Source organism: Coregonus clupeaformis, chromosome 5 (genome assembly GCF_020615455.1).
Source record: "Coregonus clupeaformis isolate EN_2021a chromosome 5, ASM2061545v1, whole genome shotgun sequence".
In the NCBI taxonomy this organism is placed as follows: Eukaryota; Metazoa; Chordata; class Actinopteri; order Salmoniformes; family Salmonidae; genus Coregonus; species Coregonus clupeaformis.
This window is the reverse complement of record NC_059196.1, coordinates 33711263-33738750: the sequence shown is the minus strand read 5'-3', so window position 1 is coordinate 33738750 and position 27488 is coordinate 33711263. Positions and strand designations below refer to the sequence as shown.

Genomic DNA, 27488 nt, shown 5'->3' with positions numbered 1-27488 from the left:
TCATAGTTGTGGTCTGGTCTGTACAGTCCAAAAACAATCAACTGGACACAGTAGGCCTACTATAGAGGACAGGGTATTGAGGCTTTATATTGTATATGGTGGAGATAACATATTGTATGTGCAAAGTTTTGATTGTATTTACTCAACACACACAGACACTGTGGTTTTCCATCTGTTCCTGCCTCTGTGTTAAACATCAGTGTCATATCTTGTATTTGTCCATTTGGGGGGGAAAGTGGCCCAGGATATTGGATTTAGTGCTACGCTACAACTCCCCCTCTACCGCCCATCTCTCTGCTCTGTCCCTCTCCCACTGCTCTCAACCCTGTATCAGTGGGTACTGATGTGGCTAGGAGTTATGGCCAGGCAGACATCACAAATCATTGTAACATAAAACCCAACAATTGTGAAAACCTAAAATCATCCATAGTGATATCGTAAAGGCTTTTTGCGACGTCACAAAGCATCCATGTCGACTCCATAATGCATCCATTATGACGTCATAAAAGCCAGTTATAAAAACTCTCCTCCCCCCTCACTTATCACCCTGTGGGTGGAGGGAGGGAGGGAGAGAGGGAAGGAAATGGGAGGGAGGGAAAAGGGGTGAGAGGGAGGGAGGAGTAAATGTCAACAGATTTATTTCATGCTCAGCACAGCCCACTCAGAGTGCACCACTGCTTAATCCTCCAGATAATAGTGGCTAATGGCAGCGATGGATGCAGGGTGGCTGTGTGTATAACTAGTTCTACTGAGATTGCGGATAGAGATGCAGGTTCTGATTGTATGCATGTACGTTCCGAAGGGCATAGAGGGAAGGGGATAGGATAAACCGTTGGAAGGCACAGCACAGCCCATAGTCAGATACCACTGTGTTAATGAGGGTTAGGCTCAACACATTACTAAGCACTGTACACACCTGGATACTGAGCATGCCTCAACCATTCATCTCCCACTCTTTGAAACTGTTCTGACACTGACAGTTGTGTGATGCAGCATCACTAAAGCAGGGAGTTTGGTGGTGGAGTGTTCCAGTGTGTCATATTCGCTCCGAGACCCGTCTGGCACACCCCTCCTTCTGGGCATGCGAACACACACAAGGAGCCGTCCACTGACGGCAAGGACACACAGATACAGTAGTGATATACTATACCCAGATACTCTACACTATTTTCTCTCTCACACAGACCGTTCTTAATCATGTTTTTTTGGGATTCCACTCAGTGTGCAGCGTGGCTGCACTTGACTTGAACCTGAGGCCTCTGGGAGAACATTTGGGTGGAGGCAGAGAACTCACTCCTGCCAAACATAAATGGAGAGAGAGAGAGAGAGAGAGGAAGAGAGAGAGAGTAATGATGTAACGATGGGGAAAGAATGAGACGGAGAGAATGAGGAGAGAGGAAACAGCGAGAAAGAAGACGTGTATGATGTTAATATTTATTGATCTCTGTGGCTGCAGTGTTAGATGGGTTCAACTGGATGCCCCAGCCCTTCTGTGCCTGTGCCATAATTCTGACCTCGTGACCCCAATTCTAATCCCTCAGATTAAAAGGGGCTTTAAAACATGGCTACTGGCAAACATACTGTAGAGTATAACACAGAAAGAGTGTGTATTAAACCCTGGCAGGTTGACACACAGCGGCTGCTGGAAGTCACCTTGGATTATCAACACATGCATTACAAAAAGGCCATTGGTGTTAAAAACAAGCTACACCTACATTACAATCATAGGAGCTATAATGAGAGACGCTAATGTTTTGCTGATTGTCAAATTCTTACTCAAATTACACACTGTAAACACAACGAAATAGTCATACTGCTGTACATAACACAGCTGTACAAATTACACACTGTAAACACAACGAAATAGTCATACTGCTGTACATAACACAGCTGTACAAATTACACACTGTAAACACAACGAAATAGTCATACTGCTGTACATAACACAGTTTGCCTCCTTATAAAGAAAGGTCTCTGTTGGAGGAGAAGTGCCTAATTGTCCTTTTATCCACTGTACTTTGTTTTGTTTATGCATATACAGTACCAGTCAAAAGTTTGGACACCTACTCATTCAAGGGTTTTTCTGTATTTTCACTATGTTCTACATTGTAGAATAATAGTGAAGACATCAAAACTATGAAATAACACACATGGAATCATGTAGTAATCAAAAAAAGTGTTAAACAAATCCAAATATATTTTATATTTGAGATTCTTCTAAGCAGCCACCCTTTGCCTTGATGACAGCTTTGCACACTCTTGGCATTCTCTCAACCAGCTTCACCTGGAATGCTTTTCCAACTGTCTTGAAGGAGTTCCCACATATGCTGAGCACTTGTTGGCTGCTTTTCCTTCACTCTGCGGTCCAACTCATCCCAAACCATCTCAATTGGGTTGAGGTCGGGTGATTGTGGAGGCCAGGTCATCTGATGCAGCACTCCATCACTCTCCTTCTTGGTCAAATAGCCCTTACACAGCCTGGGAGGTGTGTTGGGTCATTGTCCAGTTGAAAAACAAATGCAAGTCCCACTAAGAGCAAACCAGATGGGATGGCGTATCGCTGCAGAATGCTGTGGTAGCCATGCTGGTTAAATGTGCCTTGAATTCTTAATAAATCACAGACTGTCACCAGCAAAACACCCCCACACCATCACACCTCCTCCTCCATGCTTCACGGTGGGAATCACACATGCGGAGATCATCCGTTCACCTACTACATCTGATGACATAAAGTACTGTTGCAACATACTACAATTTCAATGATTTTACTGAGTTACAGTTCATATAAGGAAATCCATCAATTGAAATAAAAAATTAGGCCCCAATCTATGGATTTCACATGACTGGGCAGGGGCGCAGCCATGGGTGGGCATAGGCCCACCCACTGGGTAGCCGGGCCAAGAGGAATTAGTTTTCCCCACAAAAGGGCTTTATTAGAGAGAAATGTTACTCAGTTTCATCAGCTGTCCGGGTGGCTGGTCTCAGACGAGCCAGCAGGTGAAGAAGCTGGATGTGGAGGTCCTGGGCTGGCGTGGTTACACGTGGTCTGCGGTTGTGAGGCCGGTTGGACGTACTGCCACATTTTCTAAAATGACGTTGGAGGCGGCTTATGGTAGAGAAATGAACATTAAATTCTCTGGCAACAGCTCTGGTGGACATTCCTGCAGTCAGCACGCCAATTGCACACTCCCTCAAAACTTGTGGCATTGTGTTGTGACCAAACTGCACATTTTAGAGTGACCTTTTATTGTCCCCAGCACAAGGTGCACCTGTGTAATGATCATGCTGTTTAATCAGCTTCTTGATATGCCACACCTGTCAGGTGGATGGATTATCTTGGCAAAGGAGAAATGCTCACTAACAGGGATGTAAACAAATTTGTGTATGGAACATTTCTGGGATCGTTCATTTCAGCTCATGAAACATGAGACCAACACTTTTGTTCAGTATATATTTATTTTTCGATCATATTTTTGGGAGTGGAGGCAACAATTTGTTGCCCACCGCTGCTTAATGGATATAGGGGAAACACTGCACACACACACTCACAGGAAATGTCACAATAACAAGCAGCTCTTCTAACAATTACAGAGAGTTTGAGACTTTTCACACCTCCCTCAGGGAATAACAGAGGGAGGGAGGGAGAAAGAGTTAGAGAGAGAGAGTGTGGGAGGGAGTGGAGGACAGAACGAGAAAGAGGAAAGGGCAAAACAGGACTGTAGAGTAATAGTTTTATTAAGCAATATTATTTCAGGATTCAAATTGCAACAGAAAATCAGAGATAGAGGGAAGAGGAGAAAAAGTTGTTTATGGATGAGGGAGAGAACAAGAGGAAGAGATTGAGGGTTAAATGGGGATAGATGGTGCTGGCAAGAGAGAGAGAGAGAGAGAGAGAGAGAGAGAACAGAGAGATGGGAAGAGGGAGATGGGAGGCAGAGTTACAATGTTTGCCTGTGGCGGGTGGGCTGGCCTGGGCCGGGTCTCTACAATAGTCCTCTGTCCCCGCTCAACCATCTGCGTGTGTGTGTGTGTGTCATTCAGAGTGTCAGTGAAGGCAGTCCCGTGCCCGACTCCACACAAACACTGGCCTTGTGTCACCCTGGCCCCCACCCCCGTCAACTCGTCAGACCAGTTGCATTCCCCCTGCAGGAAAAACAGTTGGGCCACAAAAGCCCAACAGGCCATTACGACCCAGAAAAACACAAGGGCCACAGAGGTCACACGGCACTGGGGCCCACACTGGACTAGTGTAATGTGTGTACAGTATATGGTCTATTTTGGTATTGGAGCTGTCAAACTCTTCTCCTGCTGCCACAAACACTCACACCCAAGTATGTGTATTTATATAGCAAACACAGGCTACAAATACTGCATGTAGTCCAGCCCACCAGACATAACCACAACGGTCAAAGTAAAGGCACACACAAACAGACATAAACAAACCCTGGTTTAGATAACCAATGAGGAGAATCATGGTAGTCTCTATAAAAAGAAACTCACTGCTCTCTGTTCTTCTAATCGAACACATACAGCTCCTCCAACTGACCCGCCTACTACTCTCACAGGTCAAAGGAGAGAGAACGAGGTCTACGTAAACTTTTCATTTTATAATAGTCAAATATAATTATTCAAAGCATCCTCCCACACACACACACACTCCAGGGAAAAACCACACACGCAAAGTAGTCATGCCTCATCAGATTCTGTGAAACAGGGCTTGTAAAAAAAGATCGAAAGAAACATCTCAGCTCAGACACCACGTTCCCATCTCTCACTGACGCCCACTGACTGGACGTGGCTGCTATGGTCCTTCCTGTTTTAACCATTGACGCCGTGAAGACGCAACCGCGATCACAACGAAACACGTTCAGCGCCGTCCTCTCTGACACAATCAGCTCATTTAACAAATACAAAACATTGAGGAAGTACCCCTCTATGAGCAAATGAGGAAATATGATAAGTGTGTGTGAGCCATGAGGAGGAAGGGTGATAGTTCAAAGTTCCTCAATAATCTAAAGGCATCCTATCCTCTCCTCTCCTCCTCTTAATCATATTCACTCATCTGAAAAACAGGGTACGTGTGCGAAATATGACGGTTGCCTAAAGGTGATCAAGCCCCTACAGTGGCTTGAGAAAGTATTCACCCCCCTTGGCATTTTTCCTATTTTGTTGCCTTACAACCTGGAATTAAAATGGATTTTTTGGGGGGTTTGTATAATTTGATTTACACAACATGACTACTACTTTGAAGATGCTAAATATTTTTTCTTGTGAAATAAACAAGAAATAGGTTACAAAAAAATAAAAAATAAAGAGTGCATAACTATTCACCCCCCCCCAAAGTCAATACTTTGTAGAGCCACCTTTTGCAGCAATTACAGCTGCAAGGCTCTTGGGGTATGTCTCTATAAGCTTGGCACATCTAGCCACTGGGATTTTTCAAGGCAAAACTGCCCCAGCTCCTTCAAGTTGGATGGGTTCCGCTGGTGTACAGCAATCTTTAAGTCATACCACAGATTCTCAATTGGATTGAGGTCTGGGCTTTGACTAGGCCATTCCAAGACATTTAAATGTTTGCCCTTAAACCACTCGAGTGTTGCTTTAGCAGGATGCTTAGGTTCATTGTCCTGCTGGAAGGTGAACCTCCGTCCCAGTCTCAAATCTCTGGAAGACTGAAACAGGTTTCCCTCAAGAATTTCCCTGTATTTAGCGCCATCCATCATTCCTTCAATTCTGAATAGTTTCCCAGTCCCTGCAGATGAAAAACATCCCCACAGCATGATGCTGCCACCACCATGCTTCACTGTGGGGATGGTGTTCTCGGGGTGATGAGATGTGTTGGGTTTGCGCCAGACATAGCGTTTTCCTTGATGGCCAAACTCAATTATGTTTTGTTTGGGGAGTCTCCCACATGCCTTTTGGTAAACATCAAACGTTTTTTTTCTTTAAGCAATGGCTTTTTTCTGGCCACTCTTCCGGCTTAAAGTGGTCCTATGGACAGATACTCCAATCTCCGCTGTGCAGCTTTGCAGCTCCTTCAGGGTTATCTTTGGTCTCTTTGTTGCCTCTCTGATTAATGCCCTCCTGGTCCATGAGTTTTGGTGGGCAGCCCTCTCTTGGCAGGTATGTTGTGGTGCCATATTCAATTTTTTTATAATGGATTTTAAAAATGGTGCTCCGTGGGACATTCAAAGTTTGTTATTTTTTTATAACCCAACCCTGATCTGTACTTCTCCACAACTTTGTCTCTGACCTGTTTGGAGAGCTCCTTGGTCTTCATGGTGCCGCTTGCTTGGTGGTGCCCCTTGCTTAGTGGTGTTGCAGACTCTGGGGCCTTTCAGAACAGGTGTATATATACACTGAGATCATGTGACACTTAGTTAAATAAAGTCAACCTGTGTGCAATCTAATGTCACTTCTAAAAGGTAATTGGTTGCACCAGATCTTATTTAGGGGTTTCATAGCAAAGAATACATATGCACGCACCACCTTTCCGTTATTTATTTATTTGAATTCGTTTCAATTCACTTCACCAAGTTGGACTATTTTCTGTATGTCCATTACATGAAATCCAAATAAAAATCAATTTAAAATTACAGGTTGTAATGCAACAAAATAGGAAAAACTGTATGTCCAAAACTTAGCCTATATGTCCGTCCCATTTTACCAGGAGAAACAGACAAAGAGAGTGATACCTATTTCTATATAAGAATAGTAGGCTGAGGCAGGAACAGGGATGTTGAGCTATCCTCTTTCAAAGCAACACTGTGATTGATGATGAAGAGGTATTCTAATGTTGAAGCAGAATGCTAAGAGTGTCTTCTAAACAGGTCGCTGGCTCCAGACTAGCGATAAAGAAGTCCCAAACTGTCTCCGCTCCCGATAATGCTCAGACAGACTGAAGTAGCATTTTACATTTTTTACATTTAGGTCATTTAGCAGACGCTCGTCTCCAGAGCGATTTACAGTTAGTGAGTGCATACATTTTTATTTTATTTTATACTGCCCCCCCCCGTGGGAATCGAACCCACAACCCTGGCGTTGCAAGCGCCATGCTCTACCAACTGAGCTACCCCGTGTAGCAGAGACAGAGAACACCAGGAACAAAAAATAACACCAAGCTGTCTTGAATGTAACACGATGTACGCGCACACACACACACAATCTCTCTCTCTCTATCTCCCTGTGTGCGTCTCTCTCAAACAAAGGGGCGCATGCACAAGCACACACAGGCTCTAACACTATTGAGGTGACTGTTGCCAGGGACACTGCTCTTGTAAGCGATACTTCAGTGTCCTTCCGTTCGTCTGTCTGTCTGTCTGGCTCTGCAGGTTGTAACTCTCCAGCTCTCATTCACTCAAGTTATTTTACATTAGCATTTAAACCAATTTCTGCAATCTGCACTGTTGCTGTACATGCATTGAATGGAGTACAATAACATGCATCAGCAATAGGCTCCCATAGTATCACTATAATGTATGTATAGTAATAGATCTACCATAGTCCTTTATAAATACTGGCTAGTCTCACAAGCAGTACAATAACCTTATAAAATGGGTAGTGGCACACTGTAGTGGAGTGTTAATAATACCACATCAAGAATAGGCACCACAGAAGGGTTTCCTAGGATTGTATGTGAAAGGGTTCATGGTAACACGCCACATATCAACCAAAATCATCACAATGAAAAGAATCCAACTAAAAAAAAAACTATTCCTGAGAGAAACCAAGTTTGAGCTCCATTTCTGTGAATGGAGAGTGCCATGCCATTCCAGAGCTTGGACGGTCAAAAAAGGTTTGTGCCAGCGTTGTAAACATTCATTGTGCTCCGGGGTGATGGCCGAGGTAGGAAGATAGGAAGAGCGACAGGATCAAAGAGACAGGCTGAACTAGAGATAATTGAATCAGGGTCTTTTTCCACATTATTCTGATTGGAAACAGATGAACAGAGCTCAGCTGAAGAGAGGGGGAGCAGGTTAAGAGAGAGAGAAAGAAGGAAGAAGAGAATGAAAGATAAAGGGAGAGAAAAGAAGGTTGACGACATTCACTCCTCATTCACTCAGCCTACTGAGTCCATTGGTGCCACTCACACAGAACTACCCTACGCATTGACCCCTTCTCCCCAGATGAAATCCTGTGACTAGTGAGGTCCGGCAGCCCGACAACCTGCCCGCTCGACCCCATCCCCTCCTTCCTTCTTCAGACCATCTCTGGCAAGCTCTTATTCCTCACTTCCCTCAACCCCGACCACAGGCTGCGTCACCTCTGACTTCAAAATGGCCAGAGTCGCTCCCCTCCCCAAGAAACCAACACTCGGCCCCTCTGACTTCAAAAACTATAGACCGGCATCCCTTCTTTTTTTTCTTTCCAAAACACTTGAGTGTGCCTTCTCTGACCAACTCTCTTGCTATCTCTCACACAACTATCTTCTTGACCCTAACCAGTCAGGCTTCAAGATGACTCACTCAAACGAGAATGCTCTCCTCTGTGTTACGGAGGCTCTCCACACTGCCAAAGCTGACTCTCTCTCCTCTGTTCATATCCTCCAAGAGAGGATACAAGCATTTCGCTACACCCGCAATAACATCTGCTAAATATGTGTATGTGACCAATAACATTTGAAGATCCACTTCCTTCAACACCGTGAACCATCAGATTCTCCTCTCCAACCTCTCAGGGCTGGGCGTCTCAGGCTCCGCACACTCTTGAATTGCATCCTACCTGGCAGGCCGCTCCTACCAGGTGATGTGGAGAGGATCTGTGTCTGCACGACATGCTCTCACTACTGGTGTCCCCCAGGGCTTGGTTCTAGGCCCTTTCCTCTTCTCTCTATACACCAACTCACTCGGCTCCGTCATAACCTCACATGGTCTCTCCTATCATTACTATGCGGATGATGACACTTTTCTCCTTCCCCCTTCTGACTCCCAGATGGCGACACGCATCTCTGCGTGCCTGGCAGATATCTTAGTTTGGATGTCGGCCCACCACCTCGAGCTCAACAAGACGGAGCTGCTCTTCCTCCAGGGGAAGTCCAACCAACTCCAAGTCCTCTCCATCACGGTTGACAACTCCATGGTGTCCCCCTCCCAGAGTGCAAAGAACCTTGGCGTGACCCTGGACAACACCCTGTCGTTCTGCAAATATTAAAGCAGTGACCCTCTCATGTAGATTCATGTTCTACAATATCCGTAGAGTACGACCTTCCCTCACAGAGGAAGTGGCACAGGTCCTAATCCAGGCACTTGCCATCTCCCTTCTGGACTACTGCAACTCACTGTTGGTGGTCTCCCCGCTAGTGCAGTCAAACCCCTGCAATTTATCCAGAATGTTGCAGCCCGCCTGGTGTTCAACCTTCCCATGTTCTCCCATGTCATCCGCTCCTCCACACACTCCAATGGATTCCAGTCGAAGCTCGCGTCCACAACAAGACCATGGTACCTGCCTACGGAGCAGCAAGAGGAACTGCCCCTCCCTACCTTCAGGCTAAGCTCAAACCCTACACCCCAACCGGAGTACTCTGTTATGCCAGCTCAGGTCTCTTGGCATTCCCACCCCTATGGGAGGGCAGCTCCTGCTTGGCCCAGTCAAAGCTCTTCTCTGGCCTGGCACCCTAATGGTGGAACATGAAGCTAGGACATCCCTGCCCATCTTCCGAAAACATCTGAAACTCTACCTCTTCAAAAGAGTATCTTATACAATCCCACAGCACCCCCACCCCCTAAAACTTGCCTTTCGTGAACTAGCACTTGACTCTTCTCCCACTTGATCATTTGTAATTTTTTAAGAAATCAACAGAAATACCTTTACATAAGTATTCAGACCCTTTGATATGAGACTCCGAAATCAAGCTCAGGTGCATCCTGTTTCCATTGATCATCCTTGAGATGTTTCTACAACTTGATTGGAGTCCACCTGTGGTAAATTGAATTGATTGGACATGCTTTGGAAAGGCACACACCGGTCTATATAAAAAGGTCCTACAGTTGACAGTGCATGTCAGAGCAAAAACCAAGCCATGAGGTCGAAGGAATTGTCCATAGAGCTCCGAGACAGGATTGTGTCGAGGCACAGATCTGGGGAAGAGTACCAAAACATTTCTGCAGCATTGAAGGTGCCCAAGAAGACCGCGGCCTCCATCATTCCTACATGGAAGAAGTTTGGAACCACCAAGATTCTTCCTTGAGCTGGCCGCCCAGCCAAACTGAGCAATCGGGGGAGAAGGGCCTTGGTCAGGGATGTGACTAAGGCTGTTGCAGTGACCATATTACCGTATTCCACGTGACCGTTTAGTCATGTAATTAGGCTTCTCCAAACTCTGCTGCTGCTGGTGGTGGTCATTAGTAGCCTACCAAACTTGCTAACTGCCTGGTACTCAGCACTCCATTGTCACTCTAATCACTCTGACGTCAATGCAGAATGTAATCAAAAATCTAATCAAAACACTTGAGCCCATGAGCTCATGTTGCGCAACATTTCTATAGGCTATGCAATTGCGTGAGAAAACAGAGTGATGGCCTCTCCTAAAAAGAGGATCCCATCAGCTTTCTATAGACTAGGCCTACTATATTTATTTCTCAACCTTCCAAATATTAAGCACATTGCTTATAATTTACAACAGGAGTATAGCCTACCTGGCTGGCATGAAAATGAACCACGGGAAAAGCGTCCTCCATTCGCTATTTAATAGATTACATGTTTCCCCCCCCCGCTGCCCCGTTTTTTTTAGTATATGTAAAGACAAGATTAAATCAAGAATAGTCTGATGGGTGACAATATTAGCCTATCACTTGTGAATTATATATTATCATCACTTGTGAATGATGCCCAGCATAAGAAACAATGCCTTTTTTGCGACTTTTTCGAATCATAGTCGCACACCTCATGTAGCCTAGCCCATAGGCTGTGATTAGGTTTGTATCAAAACTAAAGTGGCCAAATAATGTGCTTAAAACTAAGCACATTCATTCGCTTTACAAGGGGTGTAGAGCCTAACTGGCATACATAAGCAGCGCGTGAGTTTCAAGTTTGGGGAAGATAATTTTCACTATAAAAATGCACCTTTATAATAAAAGCATTAAATGCATCATTGCATTTGCGGTCACTTTTGATAAATGGTGTTTTCCGCTAAATGGAACATTCACCCTTATAGCCTACTACCATGTGCGCATTGCTGCGCTTATAATGTGAAGAAATAGCCTAATAGTTTATCAACATTTTAAGCTAAAAGTTCTGATCTGTTGTGTCAGCCACATTGCGTCAAAAAAAAATTGGGATGCTAGTGGTTGTATTTATTTGGGATCTATCGCATCCCACAACTGTCCCAGACTATGTTCGGAATATTTATTTTATCACACAGAATAGGTCGACTTTTGTACTATGGGGAATAGTAGATTGACATAGGCTAGTGCTTTTGCTGTTCGTTAGGCCTACTCATTCTGTTGGCTGACGAAAAGCAAATGTGGATAGTTCTAAATGCTAAATGTGTTTGTTAATTAACTGTCAATTACTGTGAGACCGACAGTTATTTGCTTGACAATCGCCGGCTGACGAAATTTCGTGACTGCCACAGCCCTAGAGGTGACCAAGAACCCAATGATCACTCTGACAGAGCTCCAGAGTTCCTCTGTGGAGATGGGAGAACCTTACAGAAGGACAACCATCTCTGTAGCACTCCACCAATCAGGCCTTTATGGCAGAAGCCACTCCTCAGTAAAAGGCACATGACAGCCGACTTGGAGTTTGCCAAAAGGCACCTAAAGACTCTCAATGAGAAACAAGATTCTCTGGTCTGATGAAACCAAGATTGAAGTCTTTGGCCTGAATGCCAAGCGTCACATCTGGAGGAAACCTGGCACCATCCCTACGGTGAAGCATGGTGGTGGTAGCATCATGCTTTGGGGATGTTTTTCAGCGACAGGGACTGGGAGTCTAGTCAGGATTGGGGGAAAGATGAACGGAGCAAAGTACAGAGAGATCCTTGATGTAAACCTGCTCCAGAGCACTCAGGACCTCAGACTGGGGCGAAGGTTCACCTTCCAACGGGACAACAACCCTAAACACACAGCCAAGACAACGCAGGAGTGGCTTCGGGACAAGTCTCTGAATACTTTCCGAATGCACTGTATTTGTGTCCAAGAGGATATAAACCCTGACTTGAATGTCCACATGTTTGGCTTCACGTTACATATTTCTCTCTCACACACAAAGCTCTCAGAGACAGAACATTGCTTATTGAGTTCATTGGACTCAATAGAGCTTTCTAGGATCCAGAAGCAAAGACCCTTTACCACAGAACACTACTTTGGTATGTGTACATGCGTCTCTATGTACACTGTACACACATAAGCACGCCACACACACACCATGAGTCAGCCATAGCTCCATAGTCACAGACTCAGTCATAGCCCCATGTAACTTCAGAATATCATATTTGTCGATCATAGTAGTCTGGTGGAGAGCCACTATAGTTTTCTTCCATCCTGGTCCTGGGGATTTACAAAACAAACATCTGAACACAGGTAAAAACTAAGGATGGAGAATAGCAGAGCAGTAACTTACTTAATCATTTATTGCCCTCCAGGTTCCCTTGGAGAGTTCATCAATGAGCTTGACGCCTTTTTTAGTCATTTTAGCAGACACTCTTATCCAGCTCTTTTTACAGTTAGTGAGTGCATACATTTTCATACTGGCCCCCCGTGGGAAACGAACCCACAACCCTGGCGTTGCAAGCGCCATGCTCTACCAACTGAGCTACAGGGGACTTGATAAGTTCCTTTCCTGAGAATGGCTCACCCCTCACAGTTCTGGGTGACTAACCTCCCTACGTCTGCCTTTGACTCATTTCTCTCTGCCTCCTTCTTTCCACTCCTTTCCTCTTTTGACCTCACCCTTTCACCGTCCCCCACTACTCACAAGGCAGGCAATACGCTTGACCTCATCTTTACTAGATGCTGTTCTTCTACTAATCTCACTGCAACTCCCCTCCAAATCTCCGACCACTACTTTGTATCCTTTTCTCTCGCTCTCCTCCAACACTACTCACTCTGCCCCTACTCAGATGGTAATGTGCCGTCGCAACCTTCGCTCTCTCTCTCCTGCTACTCTCTCCTGCTACTCTCTCCTCTTCCATCCTATCATCTCTTCCCTCTGCTAAATCCTTCTCCCTCCGATCTCCTGATTCTGCCGTCCTCCCTTTCTGCATCTTTTGACTCTCTATGTGTCCTATCCTCCCGGCCGGCTCGGTCCTCCCCTCCTCCTCCGTGGCTTGATGACTCATTGCGAGCTCACAGAACAGGGCTCCGGGTAGCCGTGCGGAAATGGAGGAAAACTAGACTCCCTGCGGACCTGTCATCTTTTCACTCCCTCCTCTACATTTTCTTCCTCTGTTTCTGCTGCTAAAGCCACTTTCTACCACTCTAAATTTCAAGCCTCTGCCTCTAACCCTAGGAAGCTCTTTGCCACCTTCTCCTCCCTGCTGAATCCTCCTCCTCCTCCCCCTCCCTCTCTGTGGATGACTTCGTCAACCATTTTGAAAAGAAGGTTAACGACATCCGATCCTCATTTATTAAGTCAAATGACACCGCTGGTCCTGCTCACACTGCCCTACCCTATGCTTTGACTTCTTTCTCCCCTCTCTCTTCAGATGAAATCTTGCGACTTGTGACGGCCGGCCGCCCAACAACCTGCCCGCTTGACCCTATCCCCTCCTCTCTTCTCCAGACCATTTCCGGAGACCTTCTCCCTTACCTCACCTCGCTCATCAACTCATCCTTGACCGCTGGCTATGTCCCTTCCGTCTACAAGAGAGCGAGAGTTGCACCCCTCCTCAAAAAACCTACACTCGATACCTCCGATGTCAACAACTACAGACCAGTATCCCTTCTTTCTTTTCTCTCCAAAACTCTTGAGCGTGCCGTCTCTAGCCAACTCTCCTGCTATCTCTATCAGAATGACCTTCTTGATCCAAACCAGTCAGGTTTCAAGACTGGTCATTCAACTGAGACTGCTCTTCTCTGTGTCACGGAGGCTCTCCGCACTGCTAAAGCTAACTCTCTCTCCTCTGCTCTTTTCCTTCTAGACCTATCCGCTGCCTTTGATACTGTGAACCATCAGATCCTCCTCTCCACCCTCTCCAAGTAGGGCATCTCCGGCGCTGCTCACTCTTGGATTGCGTCCTACCTGACAGGTCGCTCCTACCAGGTGGCGTAGCGAGAATCTGTCTCCACACCACGTGCTCTCACAACTGATGTCCCCCAGGGCTCAGTTCTAGGCCCTCTCCTATTCTCTCTATACACCAAGTCACTTGGCTCTGTCATATCCTCACATGGTCTCTCCTATCATTGCTATGCAGACGACACACAATTAAAATGTTCTCCTTTCCCCCTTCTGATAGCCAGGTGGCGAATCGCATCTCTGCATGTCTGGCAGACAAATCAGTGTGGATGTCGGATCACCACCTCAAGCTGAACCTCTTCCTCCCGGGGAAGGACTGCCCGCTCCATGATCTCGCCATCACGGGTTGACAACTCCATTGTGTCCTCCTTCCAGAGTGCAAAGAACCTTGGCGTGACCCTGGACAACACCCTGTCGTTCTCCGCTAACATCAAAGCGGTGACCCGATCCTGCAGGTTCATGCTCTACAACATTCGCAGAGTACGACCCTATTTTACACAGAAAGCGGCACAGGTCCTAATCCAGGCACTTGTCATCTCCCGTCTGGATTACTGCAACTCGCTGTTGGCTGGGCTCCCTGCCTGTGCCATTAAACCCCTACAACTTATCCAGAACGCTGCAGCCCGTCTGGTGTTCAACCTTCCCAAGTTCTCTCATGTCACCCCGCTCCTACGCACACTCCACTGGCTTCCAGTTGAAGCTCACATCTATTACAAAACCATGGTGCTTGCCTACGGAGCTGTGAGGGGAACGGCACCTCCTTACCTTCAGGCTCTGATCAGACCCTACACCCAAACGAGGGCACTATGTTCATCCACCTCTGGCCTGCTAGCCCCCCTACCTCTACGGAAGCACAGTTAACACTTGAAACCCTATCTCTTTAAGGAATACCTGGAATAATCTAACAGTAATCCTTCTACACCCCCCCCTCCCCCAGTGGTGGTTGTCCCACTGGCTATCCTAAGTTGAATGCACCAATTTGTAAGTCGCTCTTGATAAGAGCGTCTGCTAAATGACTTAAATGTAAAATGTTAATAGAGCAGTTAACTAGGCCAATAATCCAGGTTGTGGTTAGACAGCAAAGCGAAACCCCATGGAGGCTAGGCTACGTAGCGTTCACCCAGCAGCTTTTCCCAAACTGTGCTGGCGAATATCCAACATTCCTAGCCTGTCAGGACACCACCCTCCCAGATTCCAGCGCACTCAGCGCAATGCATTGATGAACACGCACGCACACACACACACACACACACACACCCCCGCTGGTGTCCTTTACAATAATATTTTACAATACAGTGCATTCGGAAGTATTCAGACCCCTTGACTTTCTCCACATTTTGTTACAGCCTTATTCTAAAATGGATTAAGATTGTCCCCCCCGGGGGGGATTGGAGGGACGCCATGTGCGACTGACGTGTTTTCCGTTTGCTCCCGTGGTATTTTTAAAGTTTATGTGAATTTTGCAGCAAAACCGTATTTATTTTCATATATTATTTTGGTGATCCCTTCCCGTAAAAACCAAGACTACTTTACTTCCAAATATCAGCATGTCGACGAAACATAAGGCCAAAAGCATGACTTTGAGAAAACCCGGCCTACAAGACACACTCTCATCACCGCCCTCCCCTGAGCCTGACGACCCGGGGACTGATACTCTACCCGGGGGCGGCTTATCTGGCGGCGCTGAAGTGAACATTCTCGAGGCCATCAAACTACTACGCTCTGAGATAGTTGAAATGAAAACGGAGGTGGTTGCTACGATTGAGGCCCGAATAAAGGAGGTTTCTGATACTTTAAAAGCAGATCTAACCATCCTGCGGAACGAGACGGTGCCGGCAATCGCATCACTCAAAACAACAATGGAGTCGCACACTACAACGATTGCAGCACTGGAGACCTTCGCTACAAATGTCTCAGACTTAACTACATCCCTGGAGGCTGACGTGAGAAACGCCTAGCTGCGGACTTGAAAAAGGTGAAGGAGAGCTGTGTAAGTTTGGAGGGATTCTCTCGCCGCAATAACCTGAGACTTGTATCAGTCCCAGAGTCAGCGGAAATGCCTCGCGCCACGGATTTCGTTTCTGGGCTGCTGAAAGATGTTCTAGCCTTAGATGAAAAGCCCCTGATTGATCGTGCCCACCGGTCGCTGCGCCCAAACCCCGGGATGGGGAGAGGCCCCGTGACATAATTCTTCGAGTGCACTTTTTCCATGAGAAGATGGAGATTCTCCGACGAGCCCGCAATACCACTCTGAGCTTTCAAGGACAGAGCTTCTCCATCTACCAGGACTACTCCCCCACTGTTTCCAGGCAGCGCGCAGCTTTCGGACAGGCCAAACGACTACTTCGGGACCATCCAGGTGTGAAGTACGGACTGCGATTCCCGGCCCGTTTATGGCTATCTCATGATGGTAAAGACTACACATTTGAATCTCCGGATGAGGCTCTCTCTCACATTCAACGTCACATCAAGAAGTCTTGAACTTGCTCATAGTTCAGCAACTGTTGCTAGCGAACTGTGGATAGTAAGTAACCCACCTGTGGTACAACTATGTTTAGCTACAACATGCTAATTTTGTATAGTTGGGGGTTGGCGTACCCATTCAGGCTTATTTGATGTGATCTAATGTTTTGATCATCTAGTGTGCTTGCCTTACAAGCATTCAGTCATTTTAATTTCATTGTATTGCGGTTTTACTATACTCCTGTGTTTTCTAGGCTGTCTTGCTCACCTATTCAGTTTGTTTACATAGTGTCTCAGTGACTCAAAATATTCTTGGTTATTTGCTTACTGCATCCGTTTGCATTGACCCAGTAAACAGTAAATGCTTCCCGAGGCGACACGTTTTTTTGGGGTCTTCCCTTAAATTTTAAGGCTCTGAGCGTCATTTATGCCCAGCAAGCGTTAAACGTTGCGCACACGTAGTTTTTTGGTCTTGGTTGTAAGCTGACTCAGCATTCAACTAGACAACTATTATAATAATAATAATTATTATCATTTTTGATTGTCTTACTACGATTTCCTTACTTCAAATTAGGTTTTCGGCTGAGAGCCGTTACACATTCTATTTATTTTCTTTATTTTCTCTCTCAAATGCCTGTTATAAGACTGGGAATATAATTATATACATCTACAAGTGGTGCTTTTGTAATTTCGTCTGCACAAGGGATTCACCTTAATTTCTTTTATTTAAAAAATGATTATCTCTTTTTGCTGTTTGATCCACTAACAAAACACGACTTTAAAGAGCGGGACTGTGGGTTTAGGTTTAAGACCGCACTCTCACAGACATACTGTGCGAAGAGAACATGCTCTATTTAGGCTTGTACCTCGTTTGGGGAGGTACTGTCTGGGATGGGGGGAGGGGGGGGGGGGAGGGGTTGAATTGTTCAGTTCTAATGTTGTCATTCTGTCTTTTTTTTTTTTTTCTGGTACTTTTTCTCAACATCTACCACCGTACATTATTACTCTGAGACAAGTTATTCTGGGGTTTCTGAGCGCTCATTGCTTTTCCATTCTATGCTCTAATGACGGGGTTGTATAACGGGAATGCCCAGAGGGGCCGAAACAATGCGATCAAATACATTTCGTGGAACACCAAAGGGGTTAATAACCCAGTGAAACGTAAGAGGGTGTTGACACACTTAAAGGGTTTGAATGCAAATGTTGCATTTCTACAAGAGACTCACTTGAGGACTGGTGAGCACTTTAGGATGCGTAGGGACTGGGTTGGTCAAGTGTTCCACTAACTTTCATAGTAAATCAAGAGGGGCTGCCATTTTGGTTGATAAAGTCACTCCCTTTGTAGCTTCTGAGGTTATCGCTGATCCTAAGGGACGATACGTCATAGTAACCGGTAAACTGTTTTCTACCCCTCTTGTTTTGGCTAGTGTTTATGCTCCCAATTGGGATGACACAAGTTTCATTTCTTCCTTTTTGTCTGCTATACCCAATTTAGATTCTCATTTATTGATTTTAGGGGGGATTTCAACTGCAAAATGTCCCCAGTTCTTGACAAGTCCTCACGAACAACTACAGGCCCATCTAAATGTGCCCTACTTATTCAAGCCTTTCTTCAGAAATATGCCATGTTTGAGGCCTGGCGTTTCCTACATCCTACAGATAGACAGTATTCCTTTTATTCTCATGTTCATCAAACATACTCCCGGATTGATTACTTCTTTTTGGACAAAAAACTTTTGCCTAACCTTCGGCAGTGTACTTACAAGAGTATTGTTATTTTGGACCATTCACCATTAGTGCTTGAACTAGAGTTTCCCCAGCGACCTCCTATGTGTTATCAATGGCGTCTTAACCCCATTTTACTCTCAGATAAGGAGTTTGTCAATTTCATTTCTTCTGAAATCACCTTATTCCTAGAAACTAATTCAACACCAGGTATGTCCTGCTCTACCATATGGGAGTCTCTCAAAGCATACCTACGTGGCCAAATTATTTCTTATACAGCCAACCAAAACAGAGTTCGCTCTCAGCGACTTAGGGACCTGAGCGAATCCATAGCCACATTGGATGAGAAGTATGCCACGGTTCCTTCCTCTGATCTGCATAAAGAGCGCCAACTACTCCAATCTGAATTTGATGAGCTTTCTACCAGGCAAGCTGAACAGCTACTCTTGCGAGCTCGGTACAGAGTGTATGAACAAGGCGACAAGGCCAGTAAACTCCTTGCACATCAGATCCGTAAGTCTGAGGCCTCACGTTTAATCCCACAAATAAGGACCCCGTCTGGTGCCACCACAGTTATACATAAAGAGATCAATGATCAATTCAAACAATTTTATTCTGCGCTATACACCTCTGAATCCCCTCAAGACCCTTTGCTGATTGATTCCTTCTTTAATGGCCTGAATATGCCTTCAATTGATACAGACACCCATGACTATCTAGAAGAAGAATTTACACCTGAGGAGATTGCAACAGCAGTGTCCGCAATGAAAAGCGGTAAATCACCGGGTCCGGATGGTTTTCCAACCGAATTTTACAGGACGTTTTCTGGTCTGCTTTGCCCATTCTTGTCTCGACTATTTGCAGAGTGCCTTAATACCTCAAAGCTACCGCCTAGTCTTTATCAAGCTTCAATTTCATTACTATTAAAGAAAAACAAAGACCCCCTGGAATGTGGATCCTTTCGCCCAATCTCGCTTTTAAACTGTGATTACAAAATCCTAGCCAAGCTTTTAGCCATCCGTATGGAAGGCTCGCTGCATCAAGTAATACACTCTGACCAGACTGGCTTTGTGAGAAATAGGCATTTGTTTTTCAATATTAGGCGCCTTATGAATATACTGTACTCCCCTGCGTCGGAGGACCCAGAGGTGGTGGTCTCACTTGATGCAGAAAAAGCGTTTGACCGCGTTGAGTGGGATTACCTAACAGCCACCCTTTATAGATTTGGCTTTGGCCCCAAATTCATTGCGTGGATAAAGATTCTTTATTTTTCCCCCATGGCTTCGTACGGACTAACAACTTGTCCTCTGACTATTTTCCCTTGCACCGCGGATCCAGACAGGGCTGTCCACTCTCCCCCTTGTTGTTTGCTTTGGCAATCGAACCTCTCGCCATTGCATTACGCTCTAATGATGCCATTCAAGGAATAATCCGGACGGGCTCAGAGCAGAAAGTCTCGCTATATGCGGATGACCTCCTTTTGTTTATCTCTAACCCTGATACCTCATTGCCACGCGCCTTATCTGTTCTTAAAAGGTTTGGATCAATCTCAGGGTACAAGCTGAATCTAGGCAAGAGTGAGCTTTTTCCTGTAAACAAGGCTGCTTTAAAGTGCTCTTTTACAAGTTCTCAGTTTAGGATTGTCCGGGATCAATTCACCTACTTGGGAGTTAAAGTGACAAGGAAATATTCAAATCTGTTTCAGGAAAACTTGGTTGCTCTAGCAGACAGTTTGAAACAATCTTTTGCTTTTTGGAATGCGCTACCTCTTTCTCTTATCGGAAGGATTAATGTCATTAAAATGAGTGTGTTGCCCAAATTTCTATATTTATTTCAATGTCTACCCATTTTTATTCCAAAATCTTTTTTTATTTCACTGGATCAAACATTCATGCATTTTATTTGGGATGGCAAGGTACCACGGATTGGTAGAAAACATTTACAGAAGCCTAAGTCATTGGGGGGTTTAGCTCTACCAAATTTTCAGACATACTATTGGGCTGCAAATTTCAGAGCCCTTCTGTACTGGCTGCAGACTGATCCTACTGGCCCTAGACCAATCTGGGTCCAGATGGAGTCTGAATCGTGTAAACCTGCTGCACTTTCTTCTGTGTTGTGCCTGCCTCTCCCAGTGTCCCTAGGCAAAAGGTGTGTCAACCCAATTGTAAAGCAGTCTCTTAAAATTTGGAATCAGTTCCGCTTAGCCTTTGGCCTCCGAGGCTTTTCTCTATCAGGCCCAATCAATCAGAACATTTTATTTCCTCCATCTTTGAATGATGGGGCTTTTGACATCTGGCACTCACTAGGCCTCTCCTCACTAGCCCAATTATTCTTTGATGATACATTTGCCTCTTTTGCTCAGTTACAGGAAAGGTTCAACCTCCCCCCAATCCCACTTTTTCCGCTATCTCCAGACTAGGAACTTTGTCAGAGCTAACACACCTGAATTTCCCCATAGGCCTGTGAATACAGCTATAGAGAGCATCCTGGAGCTGAACAAGCTTCCTAGGGGCGCAATTTCAGATGTATATGCAATCATTCATGACTTACAGAACCCTTCTTTGGTGCCTTTAAAGACTCGATGGGAAAAGGATTTGGGGGAGGAACTTGGGGAAGACACCTGGGAATCTGTGCTGCGCAGGGTGCATTCGTCCTCTTTTAGCACTAGACACAGCCTCATTCAATTCAAGGTGGTTCACCGTATCCACTGGTCTGGGGCCAGACTTGGAAGAATATTCTCTGATTTTGATCCTACCTGTGTCAGATGTAAAATTGAACCGGCCACACTGTTGCATATGTTCTGGGGCTGTCATAAACTGTCAGGTTTCTGGGAATTAATATTTAAATGTTTCTCTGATATATATAACACTGTTATAGATCCCTCTCCCCTTACAGCCCTTTTTGGAGTACTGCCCATAAGCACCCCCTGTCAAGAATCCAGTCGGACACTGTTGCTTATACAACTCTTTTAGCTAGACGGCTAATACTACAGAACTGGAAGATGGCAGCTCCCCCATCTTATAAATATTGGGTGAGAGATGTGTTGTGCTCTCTGAAACTAGAAAAAATTCAATTCAATTCACGTGGGAACCCCAAACTGTTTAATGAGGCTTGGGCTCCATTCCGGTCTTACTTTAAACAGTCCATCCTCTGATGGCATTCCTATTAAAACCAAAATAAGTCTGTATTTGACCCCCCTGTGACTTAGGGGTTGGATGAGCATTTCTCTGTGTTTTTTTCTGGGGTGGGGGGGGGGGCATTAAGGTTGATGTGCTTATTGATTGTGACCTGCGGATGCCTTGTTCATCTCGCCCGGGCAGAGACTAAGGTGTGAGCTTGTTTTTCCCAGTTATTTTTATTTTTTAATTCTGTTCACGCCTACATAAAATTATCAATATTAATTTTTTATTTTAAAGCATTGTAAACTTTTTTATTTTTGGTCCAGTGGATGATTGGTCTGTGGCCTTGACTGTCTGTGAGTGGTTGCATTTCTCCACCCCATCCCTTAACTGTTTACAGGAACAATGGTGAGGTGTTTGCTCTGTCCCTATACTATAGATTGCCCTTTAACCTTTTGTAGCCTTCTGCCTGGTGTGTTTAACTTGTCTAAAGTATGGTATCTTTAAAGTTATTTTTTTTAATATGTATTATTTGTATTTTTGTCTAGTTGAGTATATTATTTATATTGCTTTGTCTTGTCTGTGTGTGTGTAAAACTTAATAAACAGAGTTCTCAAAAAAAAGATTGTCCCCCCCAATCTACACACAATACCCCATAATGACAAAGCAAAAACAGTTCTTTATACATTTTTACAAATTAAAAAAATAAACTTTACAAACTGAAATATGACATTTACATAAGTATTCAGACCATTTACTCAGTACTTTGATGAAGCACCTTCGGCAGGGATTACAGCCTCAAGTCTTCTTGGTTATGACGCTACAAGTTTAGCACACCTGTATTTGGGGAGTTTCTCCCATTCTTCTCTGCAGATCCTCTCAAGCTCTGTCAGGTTGGACGGGGAGCGTCGCTGCACAGCTATTTTCAGGTCTCTCCAGAGATGTTCGATCGGGTTCAAGTCTGGGCTCTGGCTAAGCCACTCAAGGACATTCAGAGACTTGTCCCGAAGCCACTCCTGCATTGTCTTGGCTGTGTGCTTAGGGTCGTTGTCCTGTTGGAAGGTGAACCTTCGCCCCAGTGTAAGGTCCTGAGCAGGTTTTCATCAAGGATCTCTGTACATCTTCCCCTCAATCCTGACTAGTCTCCAAGTCCCTGCCGCTGAAAAACATCCCCACAGCATGATGCTGCTACCACCATGCTTCACCATAGGGATGGTATTGGCCAGGTGTTGAGCGGTGCCTGGTTTCTTTCAGATGCTTGGCATTCAGGCCAAAGATTTCAATCTTGGTTTCATCAGACCAGAGAATCTTGTTTCTCATGGTCTGAGAGTCTTTAGGTGCCTTTTGGCAAACTCCAAGCGGGCTGTCATGTGCCTTTTACTGAGGAATAGCTTCCGTCTGGCTACTCTACCATAAAGGCCTGATTGGTGGAGTGCTGTAGAGATGGGAGAACCTTCCAGAAGGACAACCATCTCCACAGAGAAAACTCTGAAGCTCTGTCAGAGTGTCCATCAGGTTCTTGGCCACCTCCATGACCAAGACCCTTCTCCCCCGATTGCTCAGTTTGGCCGGGCGGCCAGCGCTAGGAAGAGTCTTGGTGGTTCCAAACTTCTTCCATTTAAGAATGATGGATGCCACTGTGTTCTTGGGGACCTTCAATGCTGCAGACATTTTTTGGTACTCTTCCCCAAATCTGTGCCTCGACACAATCTTGTCTCGGAGCTCTACGGACAATTCCTTCAACCTCATAGCTTGGTTTTTGCTCTGACATGCACTGTCAACTGTGGGACCTTATATAGACAGGTGTGTGCCTTTCCAGATCATGTCCAATCAATGGAATTTACCACAATGGAAACAGGATGCACCTGAGCTCAATTTCGAGTCTCATAGCAAAGGGTCTGAATACTTGTATTTTATGCAAACATACCTAAAACCTGTTTTCACTTTGTCATTATGGGGTAGTGTGTAGATTGATGAGGGATTATTTTTTTAATCAATTTCAGAATAAGGCTGTAACGTAACGAAAAAGGGGTCTGAATACTTTCCGAATGCACGTGGGAAAAGCACCTTCTAACTTGCCAACAATTTGGCTATGATATACAGACAGACAATCTTTCCCACAGGTCATATATACAGTGCCTTCAGAAAGTATCCACACCCCTTGACTTTTTCCACATATTGTTGTGTTACAGCCTGAATTTGAAATTGATTAAATTGAGATTTGTCGTCACTGGCCTACACACACACACACACACACACACACACACACACACACAATACCCCATAATGTCAAAGTGCAATTATGTTTTTCGAATTTCCAAAGCAGAAATGTCTTGAGTCAATAAGTATTCAACCCCTTTGTTACAGAAAGCCTAAAGTTCAGAAGTAAAAATGTGCTTAACAAGTCACATAATAAGTTGCATGGACTCACTGTGTGCAATAATAATGTTTAACATGATTTTGAATGACTACCTCATCTCTGTACCCCACACATACAATTACCTGTAAGATCCCTCAGTCGAGCAGTGTATTACAAAGACCTGGAAGGTTTTCCAATGTCTCGCATTGGTAGATGGGTACAAATAAAAAAAGCAGACACTGAATATCCCTTTCAGCATGGTGAAGTCACTACAAAGATACAGGCGCCCTTCCTATCGCAGTTGCCGGACAGGAAGGAAACCGCTCAGGGATTTCACCATGAAGCAAATGGTCACTTTAAAACAGTTACAGGGTTGAATGACTGTGAAAGAAGAAAACTGAGGATGGATCAACATTTTAGTTATTCCACAATACTAACCTAAATGACAGAGTGAAAATAAGCATTTCAATTAACAGGTGTGCCTTCTTAAAAGTTAATTTGTGGAATTTCTTTCTTAACGCGTTTGAGCCAATCAGTTGTGTTGTGACAAGGTAGCGGTGGTATACAGAAGATAGCCCTATTTGGTAAAAGACATTTCATTTCATTTTCATTTCATTTGAGTCATTTAGCAGACGCTCTTATCCAGAGCGACTTACAGTTAGTGAGTGCATACATTATTCTATTTTATATATATATTATATATATATATATATTATTTTTTTTACTGGCCCCCCTTGGGAATTGAACCCACAACCCTGGCGTTGCAAACACCATGCTCAACCAACTGAGCTACATCCATTCCCTCCCCTATCCTGGACAACGCTGGGCCAATTGTGCGCCGCCCCATGGGTCTCCCGGTCGCGGCCGGCTACGACAGAGCCTGACCAACTCCATATTATGGCAAGAATAGCTCAAATAAGCAATGAGAAACAACAGTCCATCATTACTTTATGACATGAAGGTCAGTCAACACCGAACATTAAGAAGTTTGAACGTTTCTTCAAGTGCAGTTGCAAAAAACCATCAAGCGCTATGACGAAACTGGCTCTCATGAGGACCGCCACAGGAAAGGAAGACCCAGAGTTACGTCTGCTGTAGAGGATAACTTAATTAGAGTTAACTGCCTCAGATTGCAGCCCAAATAAATGCTTCACAGAGTTCAAGTAACAGACATCTCAAGATCAACTGTTCAGACTCATGGTCGCATTGCTGCAAAGAAACCACTACTAAAGGACACCAATAATAAGAAGAGACTTGCTTGGGCAAGAAACACGAGTAATGGACATTAGACCGGTGGAAATCTGTCCTTTGGTCTGATGAGTCCAAATTTGAGATTTTTGGTTCCAACCGCTATGTCTTTGTGAGACGCAGAGTAGGTGAATGGATGATCTCCGCATGTGTGGTTACCACCTTGAATCATGGAGGAGGTGTGATGGTGCTTTGCTGGTGACACTGTCTGATTTATTTAGAATTCAAGACAAACTTAATCAGCATGGCTACCACAGCATTCTGCAGCGATACACCATTCCATCTGGTTTGTGCTTAGTGGGACTCTAATTTGTTTTTCAACAGAACTATGACCCAAAACACACCTACAGGCTGTGTAAGTGCCATTTGACAAATAAGGAGAGTGATTGAGTGCTGCATCAGATGACCTGGCCTCCACAATCACACGACCTCAACCCAGTTGAGATGGCTTGGGATGAGTCGGACCGCAGAGTGAAGGAAAAGCAGCCAACAAGTGCTCAGCATATGTGGGAACTCCTTCAAGACTGTTGGAAAAGCATTCCTCATGAAGCTGGTTGAGAGAATGCCACGAGTGTGCACAGCTGTCATCAAGGCAAAGGGTGGCTACTTTGAAGAATCTAAAATATATTTGGATTTTTTAAAACACTTTTTTGGTTACTACATGATTCCATATGTGTCATTTTATCGTTTTGAAGTATTCTATAATGTAGAAAATAGTAAAAATAAAGAAGAACCCTTGAATGAGTAGGTGTTATAAAACTTTTGACTGGTACTGTAGGTAAATGAGATATTTCTGTATTTCATTTTCAATACATTTGCTCAAATTTCTAAAAACATGTTTTCACTTTGTCATTATGGTGTATTGTGTGTAGATGGGTGAGAAAAAAATGATATTTAATCAATTTTGAATTCAGGCTGTAACACAACATGTGGAATATGTCAAGGGGTATGAATACTTTCTGAAGGCACTGTATCTGCCTTGGTGCTTTCCCTAGAGACACAAACACATGCAGGTCTTACCTGCGGTCTCCTGGAGGCTCTTATTCCCTGTGGCTCTCCTCCATGCTGGGGGTGTCTGAGGAGGTGGAGGGACACTGCATCTGGGGGGAGAAGGAACAACATCAGTGTGTGTGGCGCGAGGGAGGGAGGGATTGGGAGTGCTAGAGGAAAAGAGAGATCAGTTACAGAGAATCAATGGGAGGTATCAAATAACACTGTATTTGTCACATGCTTCGTAAACTAACAGTGAAATGTTTACTTACGGGTCCTTTTCCAACACTGCAAAGTTAAAGATAAACATATATATATTTTTAATAGTGACAGAGTAATAAATACACAGTGAATAACAAGTAACAATAACAAGTAAAAATAACATGGCTATATACAGGGAGTACCAGTACCGAGTCGATGTGCAGAGGAACAAGGTAATTGAAGTAGCTATGTACATATAGGTAGGGGTAAAGTGACTAGGCAACAGGATAGATAGACAGTAGCAGCAGTGTATGTGGTGTGAAAGTGTGTGTGTGTACGCGAGTGCGAGTATGTGTGAGCATAGAGTCAGTGCAAGAGAGATGGTGCAAAAAAAGAGTCAATGCAGGTAGTCCAGGTAGCCATTTGATTAGCTATTTAGCAGTCTTGTGGCTTGGGGGTAGAAGCTGTTCAGGGTCCTGCTGGTTCTAGGCTTCGTGCACTGGTACCGCTTGCCATGCAGTAGCAGAGAGAACAGTTTATGGCTTTGGTGGCTGGAGTCTGACAATTTTATGGGCCTTCCTCTGACACCGCCTGGTATAGGGGTCCTGAATGGCAGGGAGCTTGGCCCCAGTGATGTACTGGGCCGTACTCACCACCCTCAGTAGCACCTTGCATTCGGGTGCCTTGCAGTTGCTGTACCAAGCAGTGATGCAGTCAGTCAAGATGCTCTCAATGCTGTTGAACTGCAAGGGCCCATGCCAAATCTTTTCCGCCTCCTGAGGGGGAAGAGGCGCTGTCGTGCCTCTTCAAAACTGTGTGGGTGTGTGTGGACCAAGGGTTGCAACCGGTTCATCAAACAGAACTGGAAAATAACGACATTATTTGAGGAACAAAGCCCAAAGTATTATATTTTTTAAATTTAATTTACGTTCCGGACATTTGTTTCCAGCAACAAAGCGCCTGTGCAAAGCTCTGTCACTCTGAAACGTATTCCAGCGTCTGCCTGCCAGTGTGTGGGAGAGGTGTTTAATTAGAGAAGAATGGATTCATTTAATGCTAGTTAAGGATACTTTAGTTATCACGTTTCACATTGGATTTATTAACTACAAAGAAGGTAAAACCCTTTTTAAATTCTAGTGCTGCTCTGCACACACACTATTGTTAGCTAGGTACCTATCATTTGCTCTGGTCCAATGTTAAAGACATTC

The 27488-nt window shown here is 44.8% G+C and overlaps 1 protein-coding gene across 1 annotated transcript in view; it reads right to left on the bottom strand.

The window, feature by feature from the left end:
• Positions 1–27488, bottom strand: part of LOC121566901 (phosphatidylinositol 4,5-bisphosphate 3-kinase catalytic subunit beta isoform) — an 80045-nt gene that overhangs the window by 37734 nt on the left and 14823 nt on the right. The window contains exon 2 of the mRNA XM_041876812.2: positions 26110–26189. The gene's annotated coding sequence lies outside the window, so the exon portion shown is untranslated. The remainder of the gene's footprint in view (positions 1–26109; positions 26190–27488) is intronic.